This window comes from Leucopleurus acutus (assembly GCF_964270905.1).
Source record: "Leucopleurus acutus genome assembly, chromosome: 1".
NCBI lineage: Eukaryota > Metazoa > Chordata > Mammalia > Artiodactyla > Delphinidae > Leucopleurus > Leucopleurus acutus.
In genome coordinates this window covers 153,191,949-153,215,663 of record NC_139142.1, presented here as the reverse complement: position 1 = coordinate 153,215,663, position 23,715 = coordinate 153,191,949, and the positions used below count along the sequence as shown (strand labels likewise).

Below are 23,715 nucleotides of genomic sequence, written 5' to 3'. Positions count from 1 at the left end.
AAAGAAGACAAAGGGAAATTTCTCCCAGCAGCCTCAGAGCAGTGGATTAAAGCTCCACAATCAACTTGAGGTACCCTGCATCTGTGGAATACCTGAGTAGACAACGAATCATCCCAAATTGAGGAGGTGGATTTTGGGAGCAAGATATATTATTTCTTCCCCTTTTTCCTCTTTTTGTGAGTGTGTATGTGTATGCTTCTGTGTGAGATTTTGTCTGTATAGCTTTGCTTTCACCATTTGTCCTAGGGTTCAGTCCGTCTGTTTTTTTTTTAATTATTTTTTATTTTCATAACTTATTTTATCATACTTTATTTTATTTTATCCTCTTTCTTTCTTTCTTTTCTTTCTTTCTTTCTTCTTCCTTCCTTCCTTTCTTTTCTCTCCCTTTTATTCTGAGTCGTGTGGAGGACAGGCTCTTGGTGCTCCAGCCAGGCATCATGGGTGTGCCACTGAGGTGGGAGAGCCAACTTCAGGACATTGGTCCACAAGAGACCTCCCAGCTCCACGTAATATCAAACGGCAAAAATCTCCCAGAGATCTCCATCTCAATGCCAAGACCCAGCTTCACTCAACGTCCAGCAAGATACAGGGCTGGACACCCTGTGCCACGCAACTAGCAAGACAGGAACACAGCCCCATCCATTAGCAGAGAGGCTGCCTAAAATCATAAGGCCACAGACACCCCAAAACACACCACCAGACGTAGACCAGCCCACCAGAAAGACAAGATCAGCCTCATCCACCAGAACACAGGCACTAGTCCCATCCACCAGGAAGCCTACACAACCCACTGAAACAACCTTAGCCACTGGGGATAGACACCAAAAACAATTGGAACTATGAACATGCAGCCTGCAAAACGGAGACACCAAACACAGTAAGATACACAAAATGAGAAGACAGAAAAACACACAGCAGATGAAGGAGCAAGGTAAAAACCCACCAAACCTAACAAATGAAGAGGAAATAGGCAGTCTACCTGAAAAAGAATTCAGAATAATGATAGGAAAGATGATCCAAAATCTTGGAAATAGAATTCAGAAAATGCAAGAAACATTTAACAAGGACCTAGAAGAACTAAATATGAAACAAGCAACGATGAACAACACAATAAATAATATTAAAAATACTCTAGAAGGGATAAGTAGAATAACTGAGGCAGAAGAACAGGTAAGTGACGTGGAAGATAAAATAGTGGAAATAACTACTGCAGAGCAGAATAAAGAAAAAAGAATGAAAAGAACTGAGGACAATCTCAGAGACCTCTGGGACAACATTAAATGCACCAAGATTCGAATTATAGGGGTCCCAGAAGAAGAAGAGAAAAAGAAAGGGACTGAGAAAATATTTGAAGAGATTATAGTTGAAAACTTCCCTTATATGGGAAAGGAAATAGTTAATCAAGTCCAGGAAGCACAGAGAGTCCCATACAGGATAAATCCAAGGAGAAACACGCCTAGACACATATTAATCAAACTATCAAAAATTAAATACAAAGCAAACATACTAAAAGCAGCAAGGGAGGGCTTCCCTGGTGGCGCAGTGGTTGAGAGTCCGCCTGCCGATGCAGGGGATACGGGTTTGTGCCCCGGTCCGGGAAGATCCCACATGCCGTGGAGTGGCTGGGCCCGTGAGCCATGGCCGCTGAGCCTGTGCATCTGGAGCCTGTGCTCCGCGACAGGAGAGGCCACAACAGTGAGAAGCCCGCGTACCGCAAAAAAAAAGAAAAAAAGCAGCAAGGGAAATACAACAAATAACACACAAGGGAATCCCCATAAGGTTAACAGCTGATCTTTCAGCAGAAACTCTGCAAGCCAGAAGGGAGTGGCAGGACATACTTAAAGTGAAGAAGGAGAAAAACCTGCAACCAAGATTACTCTACCCAGCAAGGATCTCATTCAGATTTGATGGAGAAATTAAAACCTTTACAGACAAACAAAAGCTGAGAGAGTTCAGCACAACCAAGCCTGCTTTACAAGAAATGCTAAAGGAACTTCTCTAGGCAAGAAATACAAGAGAAGGAAAAGACCTACAATAACAAACCCAAAACAATTAAGAAAATGGGAATAGGAACATACATATCGATAATTACCTTAAATGTAAATGGATTAAATGTTCCCACCAAAAGACACAGATTGGCTGAATGGATATAAAAACAAGACCCATATATATGCTGTCCACAAGAGACCCACTTCAGACCTAGGGACACATACAGACTGAAAGTGAGGGGATGGGAAAAGATAATCCATGCAAATGGAAACCAAACGAAAGCTAGAGTAGCAATTCTCATATCAGACATAATAGACTTTAAAGTAAAGTCTGTTACAAGAGACAAAGAAAGACACTACATGATGATCAAGGGATTGATCCAAGAAGAAGATATAACAGTTTTAAATATTTATGCACCCAACATAGGAGCACCTCAATGCATAAGGCAAATACTAACAGCCATAAAAGGGGAAATCAACAGTAACACAATCATAGTAGGGTACTTTAACACCCCACTTTCACCAGTGGACAGATCATCCAAAATGAAAATAAATAAGGAAACACAAGCTTTAAATGATACATTAAACAACATGGACTTAATTGATATTTATAGGACATTCTATCCAAAAACAGAATACACATTTTTCTTAAGTGCTCATAGAACGTTCTCCAGGAGAGATCATATCTTGGTTCACAAATCTAGCCTTGGTAAATTTAAGAAAATTGAAATCGTATCAAGTATCTTTTCCGACCACAACACTATGAGACTAGATATCAATTACAGGAAAAGATCTGTAAAAAATACAAACACATGGAGGCTAAACAATACACTACTTAATAACGAAGTGATCACTGAAGAAATCAAAGAGGAAATAAAAAAATACCTAGAAACAAATGACAATGGAGACACGACGACCCACAACCCATGGGATGCAGCAAGGGCAGTTCTAAGAGGGAAGTTTATAGCAATACAATCCTACCTTAAGAAACAGGAAATATCTCAAATAAACCACCAAACCTTACACCTAAAGCAATTAGAGAAAAGGGAACAAAAAAACCCCAAAGTTAACAGAAGGAAAGAAATCATAAAGATCATATCAGAAATAAATGAAAAAGAAATGAAGGAAACGTTAGCAAAGATCAGTAAAACTAAAAGCTGGTTCTTTGAAAAGATAAACAAAATTGATAAGCCATTAGGCAGACTCATCAAGAAAAAAAGGGAGAAGACTGAAATCAATAGAATTAGAAATGGAAAAGTTGAAGTAACAACTGACACTGCAGAAATAAAAGGATCATGAGAGAATACTACAAGAAACTACATGCCAGTAAAATAGACAACCTGGAAGAAATGGACAAATTCTTAGAAACGCACAACGTGCCGAGACTGAACCAGGAAGAAATAGAAAATATGAACAGACCAATCACAAGCACTGAAATTGAAACTGTGATTAAAAGTCTTCCAACAGGGGCTTCCCTGGTGGCGCAGTGGTTGAGAGTCCGCCTGTCGATGCAGGGGACACGGGTTCGTGCCCCGGTCTGGGAAGATCCCACATGCCGCGGAGCGGCTGGGCCCATGAGCCATGGCCCCTGAGCCTGCGCGTCTAGAGTCTGTGCTCCGCAACGGGTGAGGCCACAACAGTGAGAGGACTGGGTACCGCAAAAAAAAAAAAAAAAAAAAAACTTCCCAACACACAAAAACCCAGGACCAGATGGCTTCACAGACGAATTCTATCAAACATTCAGAGAAGAGCTAACACCTATCTTTCTCAAACTCTTCAAAAATATAGCAGAGGGAGGAACACTCCCAAACTTATTCTACGAGGCCACCATCACTCTGATACCAAAACCAGACAAAGATGTCAAAAAGAAAGAAAACCCCAGGCCACTATCACTGATGAACATAGGTGCAAAAATCCTCAACAAAATAGCAAACAGAATCCAATGGCACATTAAAAGAATCATACAGTATGATCCAGTGGGGTTTATTCCAGGAATGCAAGGATTCTTCAATATAGGCAAATCAATCAACGTGATACACCATATTAACAAACTGAAGGAGAAAAACCATATGATCATCTCAGTAGATGCAGAGAAAACTTTCGACAAATTCAACATGCATTTATGATAAAAACCCTGCAGAAAGTAGGCATAGAGGGAACTTTCCTCAACGTAATAAAGGCCATATATGACAAACCCACAGCCAATATCGTCCTCAATGGTGAAAAACTGAAAGCATTTCCACTAAGATCAGGAACAAGACAAGGTTGCCCACTCTCACTACTGTTATTCAACATAGTTTTGGAAGTTTTAGCCACAGCAGTCAGAGAAGAAAAAGAAATAAAAGGAATCCAAATCGGAAAGAAGTAAAGCTGTCACTGTTTGCAGATGCCATGGTACTATACATAGAGAATCCTAAAGATACTACCAGAAAACTACTAGAGCTAATCAATGAATTTGATAAAGTAGCACGATACAAAATTAATGCACAGAAATCTCTGGCATTCTTATATACTAATGTTGAAAGAGCTGAAAGTGAAACTAATAAAACACTCCCATTTACCATTTCAATAAAAAGAATAAAATATCTAGGAATAAACCGACCTAAGGAGACAAAAGACCTGTATGCAGAAAATTATAAGACACTGATGAAAGAAATTAAAGATGATACAAATAGACGGAGAGATATACCATGTTCTTGGATTGGAAGAATCAACATTGTGAAAATTACTACCCAAAGTAATTTACAGATTCAGTCCAATCCTATCAAACTACCACTGGCATTTTTCACAGAAGTAGAACAGAAAGTTTCACAATTTGTATGGAAACACAAAAGACCCCAAATAGCCAAAGCAGTCTTGAGAACGAAAAACGGAGCTGGAGGAATCAGGTTCCCTGACTTCAGACTATACTACAAAGCTACAGTAATCAAGACAGTATGGTACTGGTACAAAAGCAGAAATATAGATCAATGGAACAGGATAGAAAGCCCAGAGTTAAACCCACGCACATATGGTCACTTTAGCTTTGATAAAGGAGGCAAGAGTATACAGTGGAGAAAAGACAGCCTCTTCAATAAGTGGTGCTGGGAAAACTGGACAGGTACATGTAAAAGTATGAGATTAGAACACTCCCTAACAGCATACACAAAAGTAAGCTCAAAATGGATTAAAGACCTAAATGTAAGGCCAGACACTATCAAACTCTTAGAGGAAAGCATAGGCAGAACACTCTATGACATATATCACAGCAAGATCCTTTTTGACCCACCTCCTAGAGAAATGGAAATAAAAACAAAAATAAACAAATGGGACCTAGTGAAACTACAAAGCTTTTGCATAGCAAAGGAAACCATAAACAAGACCAAAAGACAGCCCTCAGAATGGGAGAAAATATTTGCAAATGAAGCAACTGACAAAGGATTAATCTCCAGAATTTACAAGCATCTCATGCAGCTGAATAACAAAAAAAAAACCCAATCCAAAAATGGGCAGAAGAGCTAAATAGACATTTCTCCGAAGAACATATACAGATTGCCAACAAGCACATGAAGGAATGCTCAACAATAATTAGAGAAATGCAAATCAAAACTACAATGAGATATCATCTCACACCAGTCAGAATGGCCATCATCAAAAAATCTAGAAACAATAAATGCTGGAGAGGGTGTGGAGAAAAGGGACCAGTCTTGCACTGTTGGTGGGAATGTAAATTGATACAGCCAGTATAGAGAACAGTATGGAGGTTCCTTAAAAATCTACAAATACAAGTGCCATACAACCCAGCAGTCCCACTACTGGGCATATACCTTGAGAAACCCGTAATTCAAAAAGAGTCATGTACCAAAATGTTCATTGCAGCTGTATTTACAACAGCCGGGACATGGAAGCAACCTAAGTGTCCATCAACAGATGAATGGATAAAGAAGATGTGTCACATATATACAATGGAATATTACTCAGCCATAAAAAGAAACGAAATTGCGTTATTTGTAGTGAGGTGGATGGACCTAGAGTCTGTCATACAGAGTGAAGTAAGTCAGAAAGAGAAAAACAAATACCATATGCTAACACATATATATGGAATCTAAGGCAAAAAAAAAAAGTCATGAAGAACCTAGGTGTAAGACGGCAATAAAGACACAGACCTACTAGAGAATGGGCTTGAGGATATGGGGAGTGGGAAGGGTAAGCTGTGACAAAGTGAGAGAGTGGCATGGACATATATACACTACCAAGTGTAAAATAGATAGCTAGTGGGAGGTAGCTGCATGGCACAGGGAGATCAGCTAGGTGGTTTGTGACCACCTAGAGGGGTGGGATGGGGAGGGTGGGAGGGAAGGAGACGCAAGAGGGAAGAGATATGGGATCATATGTATATGTATAAGTGATTGACTTTGTTATAAAGCAGAAAGTAACACACCATTGTAAAGCAATTATACTCCAATAAAGATGTTAAAAAAATTTTGTTTTTAATACCAAAAATACAAGTGAATGTTGTTTAAATAAATGATTCAAGCTCTATGTTCCCAGAATTCTGTGGGAATGGGACTTTGAATAGGATAACTGAGCAGTCCCTGTTACTATTTAATTTTCAAAAATTCCTTAGCGTTGGAAGTCATTTACATGTTCGTTTCATCTTTTTGCGCTTAGTAAAGAGCTGTTTCGTTTTCATGTTGTACTTTTAGAACTAATAAAAAAAAAAAAGAGAAGTACAGTGTGCTTTGAAAGTGTGTTCCAACATCGTTTGGAACATTTCTTGGAGGAAATAATGGTAATACTGAGACATAAAGGATGTGTAGGACTCTTAGTAAGAGGAGTTGTTTGGGATGAGACCTAGCAAGAGATAGCAAGCTGGTAGTATGTATAAAGGCCCTGTAGCGGAAAGGAGTTAGCTTTCTAAGCATGGAAAGGCCTGTGCTCAGAAGTTTACTGGGCAAGAGAAAGAGTGGGAGGGGAAGAGGGTGGTGGGTAGAGACAGGGCGAAGATTAGGTAGGGCTTTCTAGGCCATGTTACAGGCTTAGACTTTAAGAACAGTGGCAAGTGACATTACTGCATTTTAAAATCGATCTAATGAAAATGGGGAAGTTGGATTGGAGAGAAATAAGAATGCCTGCTGAGACCAGGTAGTGGGCTATTGCACGGTCTAGGCCAGAGTGGTTAGTCACTGTTCCTGGAAATGGAGTACTGTGCTGTGACTGGAGACATGAGTTGGAACCAGATGGCTTTAATCTTGTAGGCAGTGTGGAGTCAGTGGAGATTTTATAAATGGGAATGATTTGGCTAGATAAGATGTTTAAAAAACATAACAGGTAGCAGTGTAACCATTGGATTGGAGCACAGCAGGAATGATGTGTATACAGAAAAGAAATAGACTTGATGTGTTTGGTTTTAAAAAACGTTGGATTTCAAGATACCTGTAGGACATCCAGGTTGAGTAGTTGAGAATGTGGTTGGGAATAGAGGGCCCTTAGGACAGCCATGTGGTTCTGGTGTTCAGGTGGTGGCTGAGGCCTTTGTAGTAGGTTGATAACCTTAGTTCCTGGTATTTGTCTTTTATGCATATTTCACAACAGTTTGAATGCATTTGTTATGATTTTCTTAACATTTGTAAACTTGTTTGTGCTGCATACTAAGGTAGGTACTTTATATATGTTATCTCTTAATTCTTACACGTGTATGAGCATTATTATTATTATAATATTTTAAAGATGTGGCTGTTGAAGCTTAGAGAAGTTGAATAACTTCCTCGAGGTTACACATGTAGTAAGTGGTGGAGCTGAGGTTTGAATCCAGGCGGGCTCACTGCAGAACCTGTCCTCTTAACCACTACCATAAGCTACTCTGTGATTTTTGAACCAAACGAATAAACAAAACTGAGAATGACTGAATGAGAAAGCATGTATTGAACTTTTATGGAAGACCTGTGTATACTATACATTGATTGTGCTATAGATGCTTTAATATACTTCCTCATTTACGTTAACATTCACATGCTCTGTGAAGTATTTGGTATCTGTTCCATTTTAAAAATGAACAAACTGTGGCCCAGAGAGATTAAGTGACTTGCTCAAGATCATTAGTTAATAGCAGGGCCAGGGTTTAAAATTGGCTCTTTTGACTCCAAGGCTAGTATATTTGCTATTTTACTATTTAAAAATAAGGACTGTGTTGACTTAAAAATGAGAATTTTTCCCTTGGGGAACATGATTGAATTTAATGGTTATGTATCAAACTACAGTCTTGTTCTTACAAATAAATTATAGATCTTCAATGTTTAAAATTATGTGTTGAACTTAGAGGATAAACAGCTGAGAAAATTAAAATACTTAAAAATAATAACTTTTACTTGAAAGTGAAGTAAAACCTTTTACTTCATTAAAATTATTTTAGAAGAGATAGAATGGGAAAATACTATCTAGCAAATTCATGTCCATTTTATAATATCTCTGAAGAAATCAGACAAAATTACAATACTGATATCTTGACTAGCTTTTCATTGTCAGTAGATAATTGTTAGCACTTGTAAAGGCCTACATCTTGATCTTAATTCAGTCATTTAATTTCATTCTTTTTGTTTTTCCCTTAGTTTTGAGAGGACAAATGAACATTGAGGTAATGAGGTGACACAGTATAAATGCATCTTAAATAGTGGCTTCTCTTAACACCAGAGTTCAAGACTTTTATTTTACCAGTACTTGTTACTGCCTACTAAAAATCAGTGAAAGGCAATTAAAATAAGTATTAACTGTTTCACTGCTTCTTCAGGATCTCGGTTTGGAATAAATATTCTTTTTCAGTAAGCCCTTTTCAGAAAAGCTTAGTCTGAGGCACATTCTTAAAAAAAAAAAAAAAAAAAAAATCACCTGTCAGCTGCCTCCCTTTTATGCTGTCAGTTAATGATGTAGAATGTCTTTTGGGTACTGAATGCCAGTAAAATAATGCTATATTCATGTTTCTTTTGGTTCATGGATACTCTAATGAGAGCTGTAGCCATGGGGTTTCTTATTACAGTGAAGAACAAACCTATCTCACTATGCTGGCAGAACCGTTCTGAAACAGATACTGGATTTTGATTGGTTGGCTGGATGTGAGAGAATTTTGAAGCAGTCTTTTAAGGTACTTTGGAATTTTAGAAAGCAATGAGTAGCTAAATCAACAAGCTTACTGTTCCACTATCTCTATCTTTGTTACAGTCATTTATTAATCTGCCTTTAAATTTGCATATGATTATGATCTATGTATATTATAAGAGTTGGTTGCTCAGCTTGTTTTTTAATAAATTTATTTTTTTAATTTATTTTTGGTTGCATTGGGTCTTCATTGCTGCACACAGGCTTTCTCTAGTTGCGGCCAGTGGAAGCTACTCTTCCTTGCAGTGTGCGGCCTTCTCATTGTGGTGGCTTCTCTTGTTGCAGGGCACGGCTCTAGGTGCCTGGACCTCAGTAGTTGTGGCTCGTGGGCTCTAGAGCACAGGCTCAGTAGTTGTGGTGCACGGGCTTAGTTGCTCCGTGGCATGTAGGATCCTCCCGGACCAGGGCTCGAACCTGTGTCCCCTGCATTGTCAGGCGGATTCTTAACCACTGCGCCACCAGGGAAGTCCCTGATTGCTCATCTTTGAATGCTGCCTTCTGTCACCCAATACTATTGTTGTTTAGCAGTCTTTAATTGTGTGCTCAACTCACATCATTTCTTGTAAAGACTGCTATACTGGGTGCTTGTAGATACTAGAAACAGTGAGCTTTCTTTAGACTGCATAGGAAAATCTTTCATTTTTTTAAGCTATATAAGTGTTTTATTGTATGGTCTATATTTACTTACAAGGTATTTTTGTTTTCTATTTTTAGCTTTCTGTATTATCTGGTATTTTGACTTAGAAGGTTTTGGCCTTATGAGCATTTGCACATCTTTTTTTTTTTTTTTTTCTTTCTTAGTGGTATGCGGGCCTCTCACTGTTGTGGCCTCTCCCGCTGCGGAGCACAGGCTCCGGACGCGCAGGCTCAGTGGCCATGGCTCACGGGCCCAGCCGCTCCGCGGCATGTGGGATCCTCCCGGACCGGGGCCCGAACCCGTGTCCCCTGCATCGGCAGGCAGACTCTCAACCACTGCGCCACCAGGGAAGCCCTGCACATCTTTTTTATGTCTAGAATAAAAATTACAAAATGAAGCGATGGATCGAAAGAATATTTATGATTTGATGTGAAAATAACCTAACTGAAATATTTTTAAGTGATCTATAATTTACTTGTCTTTTTGGGAGAGATTATAATCAGCTCTTAAACTGTCAGCATTTATGCATCAGGTAGGATGCTTTCTGTTCCAAGTAACAGAGAGGCTAATCAAAACAGTAAGGATTTTATCATCTCATATAACAAGAAGTTCAGAGTTAGGGTGGTTCCAGGATTGGTTAACCTAGATCCCTCTTCTGTCTTTTCTGTGCAGTTTTCATGTTCTACTGTTTCGTTCTGAATTTCTTGATTTAGTTGTCCTTCCCTACTAGTATAGTCCCTAGGCAGTGTGTGGTTGACCTAGACTGTGTTTATGCCCATGAGGAGAAAAAAATGCTCTGGATTGCTTCTAAATATCCTAGTTTATTTTTGCTTTCATCTTTTATTTTCATCATTGAAACTAAAAGAATATGAATTTTCTTCTAAATACCTAATGATGTTTATTTTTCAATTACATATATAATTAAGGAAAATGAACATTTAAAAAAACATAGAGAATAACAAGTGTTTCTCTGTAGTCAGAAGCCCCTCAGACAATAAAGAATCCTGTCAGTAAATCCAGTTCACTCATTGTGATGTCTGTGGTATAAAATTAAAATGTGTTAAAGAGAGTAAATGCTCATGATGAAAATACAGTGTTTGTAAATCATGAACTTTCAATCCAGGTGAATTAAAAGATAATTCTTCCTTTCATAAAAAAGAATCACCATTTTCTTCCAGATAACTACCTTTTCCTCTCATTATAAGTTTTTTATAGGTTTACAATATCTGACGTATTTCTCTAAATAGTAAGTTAGCAGAATTTAAAATTGATCTTTTGTTTGTTTATGTACTTCTGTTTTGGGGCTTCGCTGTTTAGATGTTCCCTAGGTGGCAGCCAAGCCTAAGCTGCCCTCATTAATTTTATGATCAACAAATGGGTACTTGGAGTTGGAATATTGAATAATGACTATAAATTTTTAAGCACCTGATATTTGCCAAGTGCTAAACAGGTACTTTATCTCGATGAATCCTCACAAAACCCTATGTGAAATATATTATTCCCATTTTACAAATTTGAAAACGAAGGGTAAGAGAAATTTACTTGACTTTAGTCCAGAGTCATGTATCTAGTAGACAACTATGATATCTGGTAAGTAGACAGGAATTTGTATTTGGGTGTCACCAGGGGGGCCTCTCTCACATGTTTTGTACTGTCCCCCAATCTTTCTTGTGGGCACATAGAAAAGAATACTAACACCCCTTTGTTTGGGGTTTCCAGAGATTTTAAACTGTCATACTAGCCCACTTAGCCTTTAAGGAAACATTAAAATGTCAGCTGAATTCTTTTTTATTGGCATATAGTTGCTTGTAGTAATCTCTCATGATCCTTTGTATTTCTGCAGTGTCAGCTGATTTCTTCTTTTTTTGTTTTTCAGCTCAACACCTGATTCATCAAGTAGTTTATTTAATTAATATTTAATAAATAGGTGCCAGGTCCCTAGGGTGTGTCAGACTCTGTTCTGGGAATACAGTGATGACTAAAATCAGACATGGCCTCTGCCCTCCTGAAGATCACATTATAGTGGGTCAGGCGGGGGTAGGGGGGAGAGGGGATCTATCTATATATATATTTTTTTGATCATTTAAAAAAATTTTATTGGCATATATTTGATATACAATATTGTGTTAGTTTCAGATGTACAGCAAAGTGAATCAGTTACACATATACACACATCCACTCCATTTTTTTTTTTTAGATTCTTTTCTCATATAGGTCATCACAGAGTATTGGGTAGTGTTCCCTGTGCTATACAACAGGTTCTTATTAATTATTTATTTTATATATAAAGTAGATATATATTTTATATATGTAATGGCCTATATGGGAAAAGAATATACAAAAAGAGTGGATGTATGTGTATGCACAACCGACCCATGAACCCCTATAGCTCTTTTTTGTTTTTTTTAACATCTTTATTGGAGTATAATTGCTTTACAATGGTGTGTTACTTTCTGCTTTATAACAAAGTGAATCAGTTATACATATGTTCCCATATCTCTTCCCTCTTGCGTCTCCCTCCCTGCCACCCTCTCTATCCCACCCCTATAGGTTGTCACACAGCACCGAGCTGAGTGCTCTGTGGCTGCTTCCCACTAGCTCTCTACTTTATGTTTGGTAGTGTATGCCACTACCAAAGAGAGTCCATGCCACTCTCTCACTTTGTCACAGCTTACCCTTCCCACTCCCCATATCCTCAAGTCCGTTCTCTAGTAGGTCTGTGTCTTTATTTCCATCTTACCCCTAGGTTCTTCATGACATTTTTTTTCTTAGATTCCATATATATGTGTTAGCATACGGTATTTGTTTTCTCTTTCTGCCTTACTTCACTCTGTATGATGACTCTGGGTCCATCTACCTCACTACAAATAACGCAATTTCGTTTCTTTTTATGGCTGGGTAATATTCCATTGTATATATGTGTCACATCTTTATCCATTCATTCGATGATCGACACTTAGGTTGCTTCCATGTCCTGGCTATTGTAAATAGAGCTGCAATGAACATTTTGGTACATGACTCTTTTTGAATTATGGTTTTCTCAGGGTATATGCCCAGTAGTGGGATTGCTGGGTCATATGGTAGTTCTATTTTTAGTTTTTTAAGGAATCTCCATACTGTTCTCCATAGTGGCTAAACCAATTCACATTTCCACCAGCAGTGCAAGAGTGTTCCCTTTTCTCCACACCCTCTCCAGCATTTATTGTTTCTAGATTTTTTGATGATGGCCATTCTGACTGGTGTGAGATGATATCTCATTGTAGTTTTGATTTGCATTTCTCTAATGATAAATGATGTTGAGCATTCTTTCATGTGTTTGTTGGCAGTCTGTATATCTTCTTTGGAGAAATGTCTATTTAGCTCTTCTGCCCATTTTTGGATTGGGTTGTTTGTTGTTTTGTTATTGAGCTGCATGAGCTGCTTGTAAATTTTGGAGATTAATCCTTTCTCAGTTGCTTCATTTGCAAATATTTTCTCCCATTCTGAGGGTTGTCTTTTGGTCTTGTTTATGGTTTCTTTTGCTGTGCAAAAGGTTTGAAGTTTCATTAGGTCCCATTTGTTAATTTTTGTTTTTATTTGCATTTCTCTGGGAGGTGGGTCAAAAAGGATCTTGCTGTGATTTATGTCATAGAGTGTTCTGCCTATGTTTTCCTCTAAGAGTATGATAGTTTCTGACCTTACATTTAGGTCTTTAATCCATTTTGAGTTTATTGTTCTGTATGGCATTAGGGAGTGATCTAATCTCATACTTTTACATGTAGCTGTACAGTTTTCTCAGCACCACTTATTGAAGAGGCTGTCCTGTCTCCACTGTATATTCCTGCCTCTTTTATCAAAGATAAGGTGACAATATGTGCGTGGGTTTATCTCTGGGCCTTCTATCCTGTTCCATTGATCTATCTTTCTGTTTTTGTGCCAGTACCATACTGTCTTGATTACTGTAGCTTTGTAGTATAGTCTGAAGTCAGGGAACCTGATTCCTCCAGCTCCGTTTTTCGTTCTCAAGATTACTTTGGCTATTTGGGGTCTTTTGTGTTTCCATACAAATTGTGAACTTTTTTGTTTTAGTTCTGTGAAAAATGCCAGTGGTAGTTTCATATGGATTGCATTGAATCTGTAGATTGCTTTGGGTAGTAGAGTCATTTTCATGTTGATTCTTCCAATCCAAGAACATGGTATATCTCTCCACCTATTTGTATCATCTTTAATTTCTTTCATCAGTGTCTTATAATTTTCTGCATACAGGTCTTTTGTCTCCTTAGGTAGGTTTATTCCTAATTATTTTATTCTCTTTGTTGCAGTGGTAAATGGGAGTGTTTTCTTAATTTCACTTTAAGATTTTTCATCATTAGTGTATAGGAATGCCAGAGATTTCTGTGCATTAATTTTTATCCTGCTACTTTACCAAATTCATTGATTAGCTCTAGTAGTTTTCTGGTAGTATCTTTGGAATTCTCTGTGTATAGTATCATGTCATCTGCAAACAGTGACAGCTTTACTTCTTTTCCAATATGGATTCCTTTAATTTCTTTTTCTTCTCTGATTGCTGTGGCTAAAAATTCCAAAAGTATGTTGAATAATAGTGGTGAGCGTGGGCAACCTTGTATTGTTCCTGATTGTAGTGGAAATGTTTCCAGTTTTTCACCATTGAGGATGATGTTAGCTGTGGGTTTGTTACATATATGGCCTTTATTATGTTGAGGAAAGTTCCCTCTGTGCCTACTTTCTGCACGTTTTTTTTTTATCATAAATGGGTGTTGAATTTTGTCGAAAGCTTTCCCTGCATCTATTGAGATGATCATATGGTTTTTCTTCTTCAATTTGTTAATATGGTGTATCACGTTGATTGATTTGCGTATATTGAAGAATCCTTGCATTCCTGGAATAAACCGCACTTGATCATGGTGTATGACCCTTTTAATTTGCTGTTGGATTCTGTTTGCTAGTATTTTGTTGAGGATTTTTGCATCCATGTTCATCAGTGATACTGGCCTGGGGTTTTCTTTCTTTGTGACATCCTTGTCTGGTTTTGGTATCAAGGTGATGGTGGCCTTGTAGAATGAGTTTGGGAGTGTTCCTCCCTCTGCTATATTTTGGAAGAGTTTGAGAAGGACAGGTGTTAGCTCTTCTCTAAATGTTTGATAGAATTCGCCTGTGAAGCCATCTGGTCCTGGGCTTTTGTGTGTTGGAAGACTTTTAATCACAGTTTCAATTTCAGTGCTTGTGATGTGTCTGTTCATATTTTCTATTTCTTCCTGATTCAGTCTTGGCAGGTTGTGCTTTTGTAAGAATTTTTCCATTTCTTCCAGGTTGTCCATTTTATTGGCATTTAGTTGCTTGTAGTAATCTCTCATGATCTTTTGTATTTCTGCAGTGTCAGTTGTTACTTCTCCTTTTTCATTTGTAATACTATTGAGTCTTCTCCCTTATTTTTCTTGATGAGTCTGGCTAATGGTTTATCAATTTTGTTTATCTTTTCAAAGAACCAGCTTTTAGTTTTATTGATCTTTGCTATCGTTTCCTTCATTTCTTTATTTCTGATTTGATTTTTATGATTTCTTTCCTTCTGCTAACTTTGGGGTTCTTTTGTTCTTCTTTCTCTAATTGCTTAAGGTGCAAGGTTAGGTTGTTTATTCAAGATGTTTCCTGTTTCTTAAGGTAGGATTGTATTGCTAAAACTTCCCTCTTAGAACTGCTTTTGCTGCATCCGATAGATTTTGGGTCGTTGTGTCTCCATTGTCATTTGTTTCTAGGTATTTTTTTATTTCCTCTTTGATTTCTTCAGTGATCACTTCGTTATTAAGTAGTGTATTGTTTAGCCTCCATGTGTTTGAATTTTTTACAGATCTTTTCCTGTAATTGATATCTAGTCTCATAGTGTTGTGGTCGGAAAAGGTACTTGATACAATTTCAGTTTTCTTAAATTTATGGAGGCTTCATTTGTGACCCAAGATATGATCTATCCTGGAGAATGTTCCATGAGCACTTGAGAAAAATGTGTATTCTGTTGTTTTTGGATGGAATATCCTATGGATATCAATTAAGTCCATGTTGTTTAATGTATCATTTAAAGCTTGTGTTTCCTTATTTATTTTCATTTTGGATGATCTGTCCATTGGTGAAAGTGGGGTGTTAAAGTCCCCTACTATGAATGTGTTACTGTCAATTTCCCCATTTATGACTGTTAGTATTTGCCTTATGCATTGAGGTGCTCCTATGTTGGGTGCATAAGTATTTGCAATTGTTATATCTTCTTCTTGGATTGATCCCTTGATCATTATGTAGTGTCCTTCCTTGTCTCTTCTAATAGTCTTTATTTTAAAGTCTGTTTTGTCTGATATGAGAATTGCTACTCCAGCTTTCGTTTGGTTTCCATTTGCATGTAATATCTTTTTCCATCCCCTTACTTTCAGTCTGTATGTGTCTCTAGGTCTGAAGTGGGTCTCTTGTAGACAGCATATATATGGGTCTTGTTTTTGTATCCATTCAGCCAATCTGTGTCTTTTGGTGGGAGCATTTAATCCATTTACATTTAAGGTAATTTAAGGTAATTATCGATATGTGTGTTCCTATTCCCATTTTCTTAATTGTTTTGGGTTTGTTAGTGTAGGTCTTTTCCTTCTCTTGTGTTTCTTGCCTAGAGAAGTTCCTTTAGTATTTGTTGTAAAGCTGGTTTGATGGTGCTGAACTCTCTCAGCCTTTTCTTGTCTGTAAAAGTCTTAATTTCTCCATCAAATCTGAATGAGATCCTTGCTGGGTAGAGTAATCTTGGTTGCAGGTTTTTCTCCTTCATCACTTTAAATATGTCCTGCCACTCCCTTCTGGCTTGCAGAGTTTCTGCTGAAAGATCAGCTGTTAACCTATGGGGATTCCCTTGTTATTTGTTGTTTTTTCCCTTGCTGCTTTCAATATGTTTTCCGTGTATTTAATTTTTGACAGTTTGATTAGTATGTGTCTTGGCGTGTTTCTCCTTGGATTTATCCTGTATGGGACTCTCTGTGCTTCCTGGACTTAAGTCTTATTTCCTTTCCCATATTAGGGAAGTTTTCAACTATAATCTCTTCAAATATTTTCTCAGTCCCTTTCTTTTTCTCTTTTTCTTCTGGAACCCCTATAATTCAAATGTTGGTGCATTTATTGTTGTCCTAGAGGTCTCTGAGACTGTCCTCAGTTCTTTTCGTTCTTTTTTCTTTATTCTGCTCTGCAGTAGTTATTTCCATTATTTTATCTTCCATGTCACCTACCCGTTCGTCTGCCTCAGTTATTCTGCTATAGATCCCATCTAGAGTATTTTTAATTTTATTTATTGTGTTGTTCATCGTTGCTTGTTTCATCTTTAGTTCTTCTAGGTCCTTGTTAAATGTTTCTTGCATTTTCTGAATTCTATTTCCAAGATTTTGGATCATCTTTCCTATCATTATTCTAAATTCTTTTTCAGGTAGACTGCCTATTTCCTCTTCATTTGTTAGGTCCTGTGGGTTTTTACCTTGCTCCTTCATCTGCTGTGTGTTTTTCTGTCTTCTCATTTTGTGTATCTTACTGTGTTTGGAGTCTCCTTTTTCATGCTGCAGGTTCGTAGTTCCCCTTGTTTCTGGTGTCTGTCCCCAGTGGCTAAGGTTGTTTCAGTGGGTTGTATAGGCTTCCTGGTGGAGGGGACTAGTGCCTGTGTTCTGGTGGATGAGGCTATATCTTGTCTTTCTGGTGGGCAGGTTCACATCTGGTGGTGTGTTTTGGGGTGTCTGTGGCTTTATTATGATTATAGGCAGCCTCTCTGCTAACGGATGGGGATGTGTACCTGTTTTGCTAGTCATTTGGCACAGGGTGTCCAGCACTGTATCTTGCTGGTCATTGAGTGAAGCTGGGTCTTGGCGTTGAGATGGAGATCCCTGGTAGATTTTCACCATTTGATATTACGTGGAGCTGGGAGGTCTCTTGTGGACTAGTGTCCTGAATTTGGCTCTCTCACCTCAGAGGCACAGCACTGACTACTGGCTGGAGCACCAAGAGCCTTTCATCCACATGGCTGAGAACAAAAGGGAGAAAAAGTAGAAAGAAAAAAAGGAAGGAAGGAAGGGAATAAAATAATGTAAAAAATATAGTTATTAAAATGAAAAATAATTATAAGAAAAAAATTAAAATAAAAAAGGATAGACAGGGCTTCCCTGATGGCGCAGTGGTTGAGAGTCCGCCTGCCGATGCAGGGGACACGGGTTCGTGCCCCGGTCTGGGAGGATCCCACGTGCCGTGGAGCGGCTGGGCCCGTGAGCCATGGCCGTTGAGCCTGCGCGTCCGGAGGCTGTGCTCCGCAACGGGAGATGCCATAACAGTGAGAGGCCCGCATACCACAAAAAAAAAAAAAAAAAAAAAAAATTAAAAAAGGATGGACAGAACCCTAGGACAAATGGTGAAAGCAAAGCTATGCAGACAAAACCTCACACAGAAGCATACACATACACACTCACAAAAAGAGGAAAAGGGGAAAAAATCATAGATCTTGCTCTTGAAGTCCACCTCCTCAATTTGGGATGATTTGTTGTCTATTCAGGTATTATGCAGATGCAGGGTCCATCGAGTTGATTGTGGAGATTTAATCCGCTGCCTCTGAGGCTGCTGGGAGAAATTTCCCTTTGTCTTCTTTGTTCCCACAGCTCCCTGGGTTCAGCTTTGGATTTGGCCCCGCCCCTCCATGTAGGTCGCCTTTGGGCGTCTGTTCTTCGCTCAGACAGGACGGGGTTAAACGAGCAGCTGCTTCTGGGACTCTGGGTCACTCAGGCCGGGGTGAGGGAGGGGTGCGGAAGCGGGGCGAGCCTGCGGCCTCAGAGGCCGGCGTGACGCTTCACCAGCCTGAGGCGCACCGTGCGTTCTGCTGGGGAAGTTGTCCATGGGTCACGGGACTCTGGCAGCGGCGGGCTGCACAGGCTCTCGGGAGGGGAGGTGTGGATAGTGACCTGTGCTCGCACACAGGCTTGTTGTTGGCGGCAGCTGCTGCCTTAGTGTCTTAAGCCCGTCTCTGGGGTCCGCGCTGTTAGCCATGGCTCGTGCTCGTCTCTGGACGCGCCAGTCACTGGAGCTCCTTTAAGCATTGCTTTTAATCCCCTCTCCTTACGCACCAGGAAACAGAGAAGAAAAAGTCTCTTGCCTCTTCGGCAGGTCCATACTTTTTCCCGGACTCCCTTCTGGCTAGCCGTGGTGCACTAACCACTTCAGGCTGTGTGTTCACGCTGTCAGTCCTCTCCCTGCGCTCCGACTGAAGCCTGAGCCTCAGCCCTCAGCCCTCACCCACCCCGGCGGGTGAGCAGACAAGCTTCTCGGTCTGGTGAGTGCCCGTCGGCACCGATCCTCTGTGCGGGAATCTCTCCGCTTTGCCCTCCGCACCCCTGTTGCTGCGCTCTCCTCCGTGGCTCTGAAGCTTCCCCCGCTCTGCCACCTGCAGTCTCTGCCTGCCAAAGGGCTTCCTATTGTGTGGAAATCTTTCCTCCTTCTCAGCTCCCTCCCATAGGTGCAGGTCCCATCCCTATATTTTCGTCTCAGTTTTTTCTTTTGCCCTACCCGGGTACGTGGGGAGTTTTTTGCCTTTTGGGAGGTCTGAGGTCTTCTGCCAGCGTTCCCACATCTTCTTTATCCATTCGTGTGTCGATGGGCATTTAGGTTGCTTCCATGACCTGGCTATTGTAAATAGTGCTGCAATGAACATTGGGGTGCATGTGTCTTTTTTTTTTTTAACATCTTTATTGGAGTATATTTGCTTTGCAATGGTTTGTTAGTTTCTGCTTTATAACAAAATGAATCAGTCATACATATACATATATCCCCATATCTCTTCCCTCTTGCATCTCCCTCCCTCCAACTGTCCCTATCCCACCCCTCTAGGTGGTCACAAAGCACTGAGCTGATGTATGTGTCCTTTTGAATTATCATTTTCTCTGGGTATATGCCCAGTAGTGGGATTGCTGGGTCATATCGTAATTCTATTTTTAGTTCTTTAAGTAACCTCCATACTGTTCTCCATAATGGCTGCATCAATTTACATTCCCACCAGCAGTGCAAGAGGGTTCCCTTTTCTCCACACCCTCTCCAGCATTTGTTGTTTGTAGATTTTCTGATGATGCCCATTCTAACCGGTGTGAGGTGATACCTCATTTAGTTTTGATTTGGCATTTCTCTAATAGTTAGTGATGCTGTGCAGCTTTTCATGTGCCTCTTGGCCATCTGTATGTCTTCTTTGGAGAAATATCTATTTAGGTCTTTCCCCCATTTTTGGATTGGGTTGTTTGTTTTTTTAATATTGAGCTGCGTGAGCTGTTTATATATTTTGGAGATTAATCCTTTGTCCGATGATTCATCTGCAAATATTTTCTCCCATTCTGATGGTTGTCTTTTCGTCTTGTTTATGGTTTCCTTTGCTGTGCAAAAGCTTTGAAGTTTCATTAGGTCCCATTTGTTTATTTTTATTACCATTACTCTAGGAGGTGGATCAAAAAAGATCGTGCTGTGATTTATGTCCTCTAAGAGTTTTATAGTGTCTGGTTTTACATAGGTCTCTAATCCAGTTTTAGTTTATTTTAGTGTATGGTGTTAGGGAGTGTTCTAATTTCATTTTTACATGTAGCTGTCCAGTTTTCCCTTATTGAAGAGACTGTCATTTCTCCATTGTATATCCTTGCCTCGTTTGTCATAGATCAGTTGACCATACGTGCATGGGTTTATCTCTGGGCTTTCTGTTCCATAGATCTGTATTTCTGTTTTTGTGCCAGTACCATATTTTCTTGATTACTGTAGCTTTTTTGTATAGTCTGAAGTCAGGGAGTCTGATTCCTCCAGCTCCATTTTTTTCCATCAAGACTGCTTCGGCTATTTGGGATCTTTTGTGTCTCCATACAAATTTTAAGAGGTTTTCTTCTAGTTCTGTAAACAATGCTATTGGTAATTTGATAGGGGTTACATTGAATCTATAGATTGCTTTGGGTAGTATAGTCATTTTCACAATACTGATTGTTCCAGTCTAAGAACATTGTATATCTCTCCATCTGTTAGTATCATCTTTAATTTCTTTCATCAATGTCTTATAGTTTTCTGCATACAGGTCTTTTGTCTCCCTAGGTAGGTTAATTCCTAGGTATTTTATTCTTTTTGTTGCAGTGGTAAGTGGGAGTTTTTCCTTAATTTCTCTGTCAGGTTTTCATCATTAGTGTATAGGAATGCCAGAGATTTCTGTGCATTAATTTGGTATCTTGCAACTTTACCAAATTCATTGATTAGCTCTAGTAGCTTTTTGGTGACATCTTTAGGATTCTCTCTGTATAGTATCAGGTTATCTGGAAACAGTGACAGTTTTACTTCTTCTTTTACAATTTGTATTCCTTTTATTTCTTTTTCTTCTCTGTTTGCCATGCCTAGGACTTCCAAAAGTATGTTGAATAAAAGTGGTGAGAGTGGACATCCTTGTCTTGTTCCTGATCTTAGAGGAAATGCTTTCAGTTTTTCACCATTTAGAATGATGTTTGCTGTGGGTTTGTCATATATGGCCTTTATTATGTTGAAGTAGGTTCCCTCTGTGCCCATTTCTGGAGAGTTTTTATCATAAATGGGTGTTGAATTTTGTCTGTAGCTTGTTTTGCATCTATTGAGATGATCATATGGTTTTTATTGTTCAATTTGTTCATATTGTGTATCACATTGATTCATTTGCATATATTGAAGAATCTTTGCATCCCTGGGATAAATCCCACTTGATCAGGGTGTATGATCCTTTTAATATGTTGTTGGATTCTGTTTGCTAGTATTTTGTTGAGGATTTTTGCATCTATGTTCATCAGTGATATTGGTTTGTAATTTTCCTTTTTTGTAGTATCTTTGTCTGGTTTTGGTATCAGGGTGATGGTGACCTCATAGAATGAGTTTGGGAGTGTTCCTTCCTCTGCAATTTTTGGAATACTGAGAAGGATGGGTTTCAGCTTTTCTCTAAATGTTTGATAGAATTCACCTGTGAAGCCATCTGGTCCTGGACTTTTGTTTGTTGGAAGATTTTAAATCACAGGTTCAATTTCATTACTTGTGATGGTGTGTTCATATTTTCTGTTGCTTCCTGGTTCAGTCTTGGAAGGTTATACATACCTTTCTAAGAATTTGTCCATTTCTTCCAGGTTTTCCATTGTATTGGCGTAGAGTTGCTTGTCGTAGTGTCTTAGGATGCTTTGTATTTCTGCGGTGTGTGTTGTAACTTCTTCTTTTTCATTTCTAATGTTATTGATTTGGGTCCTCTCCCTCTTTTTCTTGATGAGTCTGGCTAATGTTTATCAGTTTTGTTTATCTTCTCAAAGAACCAGCTTTTAGTTTTATTCATCTTTGCTGTTGCTTTCTTTGTTTCTATTTCATTTGTTTGTGCTCTGATCTTTATGATTTCTTTCCTTCTCCTAACTTTGGGTTTTATTGGTTCTTCTTTCTCTAGTCCCTTTAGGTCTAAGGTTAGATTGTTTATTTGAGATTTTTCTTATTTTTTGAGGTACGCTTCTATTGCTATAAACTTCCCTCTTAGAACTGCTTTTGCTGCATCCCATACGTTTTGGATCATCATATTTTCATTGTCATTTGTCTCTGTGTATTTTTTTATTTCCTCTTTGATTTCTTCAGTGATCTCTTGGTTATTTAGTAATGTATTGTTTAGCCTCCATGTGTTTGTGTTTTTTATGTTTTTTTTTCCTGTAATTGATTTCTAATCTCATAGCATTGTGGTGAGAAAAGATGCGTGATATGATTTCAGTTACCTTAAGTTTACAGAGGCTTCATTTGTGACCCAAGATGTGATCTATCCTGGAGAATGTTCCGCGTGCATTTGCGAGGAAAGTTTAATCTGCTGTTTTTGGATGGAATGTCCTATAAATATCAATTAAATTTGTCTGGTCTATTTTGTCATTTAAAGCTTCTTTTTCCTTATTTATTTTTATTTTTGATGATCTGTCCATTTGTGTAAGTGAGGTGTTAAAGTCCCACACTATTATTGTGTTACTGTCGATTGCCTCTTTTATAGCTGTTAGCAGTTGTCCTGTGTATTGAGGTGCTCTTGTGTTGGGTGCATATATGTTTATAATTGTTGTATCTTATTCTTGGATTGATCCCTTGATCATTATGTAGTGTTCTTCCTCGTCTCTTGTAATTTTCTTTATTTTAAAGTCTATTTTATCTGATATTAGTATTGCTACTCCAGCTTTCTTTTGATTTCCATTTGCATAGAATATCTTTTTCCATCTCCTTGCTTTCAGTCTGTATGTGTCCCTAGGTCTGAAGTGGGTCTGTTGTAGACAGCATATATATGGGTCTTGTTTTTGTATCCATTCAGCAAGCCTGTGTCTTTTGGTTGGAGCATTTAATCCATTCACGTTTAAGGTAATTATTGATACGTATGTTCTATGACCTTTTTCTTAATTGTTTTGGGTTTGTTTTTGTAGGTTCTTTTCTTCTTTTGTGTTTCCCACTTAGAGAAGTTCCTAATTTAGCATGTGTTGTAGAGGTGGTTTGGTGGTGCTGAATTCTCTTAGCTTTTGCTTGTCTGTAAAGCTTTTGATTTCTCCATCGAATGTAAATGAGATCCTTGCTGGGTAATCTTGGTTGTAGTTTCTTCCCTTTCATCACTTTAAATATGTCATGCCACTCCCTTCTGGCTTGTAGAGTTTCTGCTGAGAAATCAGCTGTTAACCTTGTGGGAGTTCCCTTGTATGTTATTTGTCTTTTTTCTCTTGCTGCTTTCAGTAAGTTTTCTTTGTACTTAATATCTGCCAATTTGATTACTGTGTGTCTCAGCTTGTTTCTTCTTTGGTTTATCCTGTATGGGATTCTCTGCGCTTCCTGGACTTGGGTGGCTATTTCCTTTCCCATTTTAGGGAAGTTTTCCACTATTATCTCTTCAAATATTATCTCTGGTCCTTTCTCTCTCTCTTGTCCTTCTGGGACTCCTATAATGAG

The 23,715-nt window shown here is 38.7% G+C and overlaps 1 protein-coding gene across 6 annotated transcripts in view; it reads left to right on the top strand.

Annotated features, from left to right (window-relative positions):
* MEF2A (myocyte enhancer factor 2A) overlaps positions 1-23,715 on the top strand; it is a 174,669-nt gene that overhangs the window by 44,056 nt on the left and 106,898 nt on the right. The window contains exon 3 of one of the 6 annotated variants that reach the window (XM_082837142.1): positions 18,907-19,072. The exons of the other annotated variants lie outside the window; for them this stretch is intronic. The gene's annotated coding sequence lies outside the window, so the exon portion shown is untranslated. The remainder of the gene's footprint in view (positions 1-18,906; positions 19,073-23,715) is intronic. 6 annotated transcript variants of the gene reach the window in all.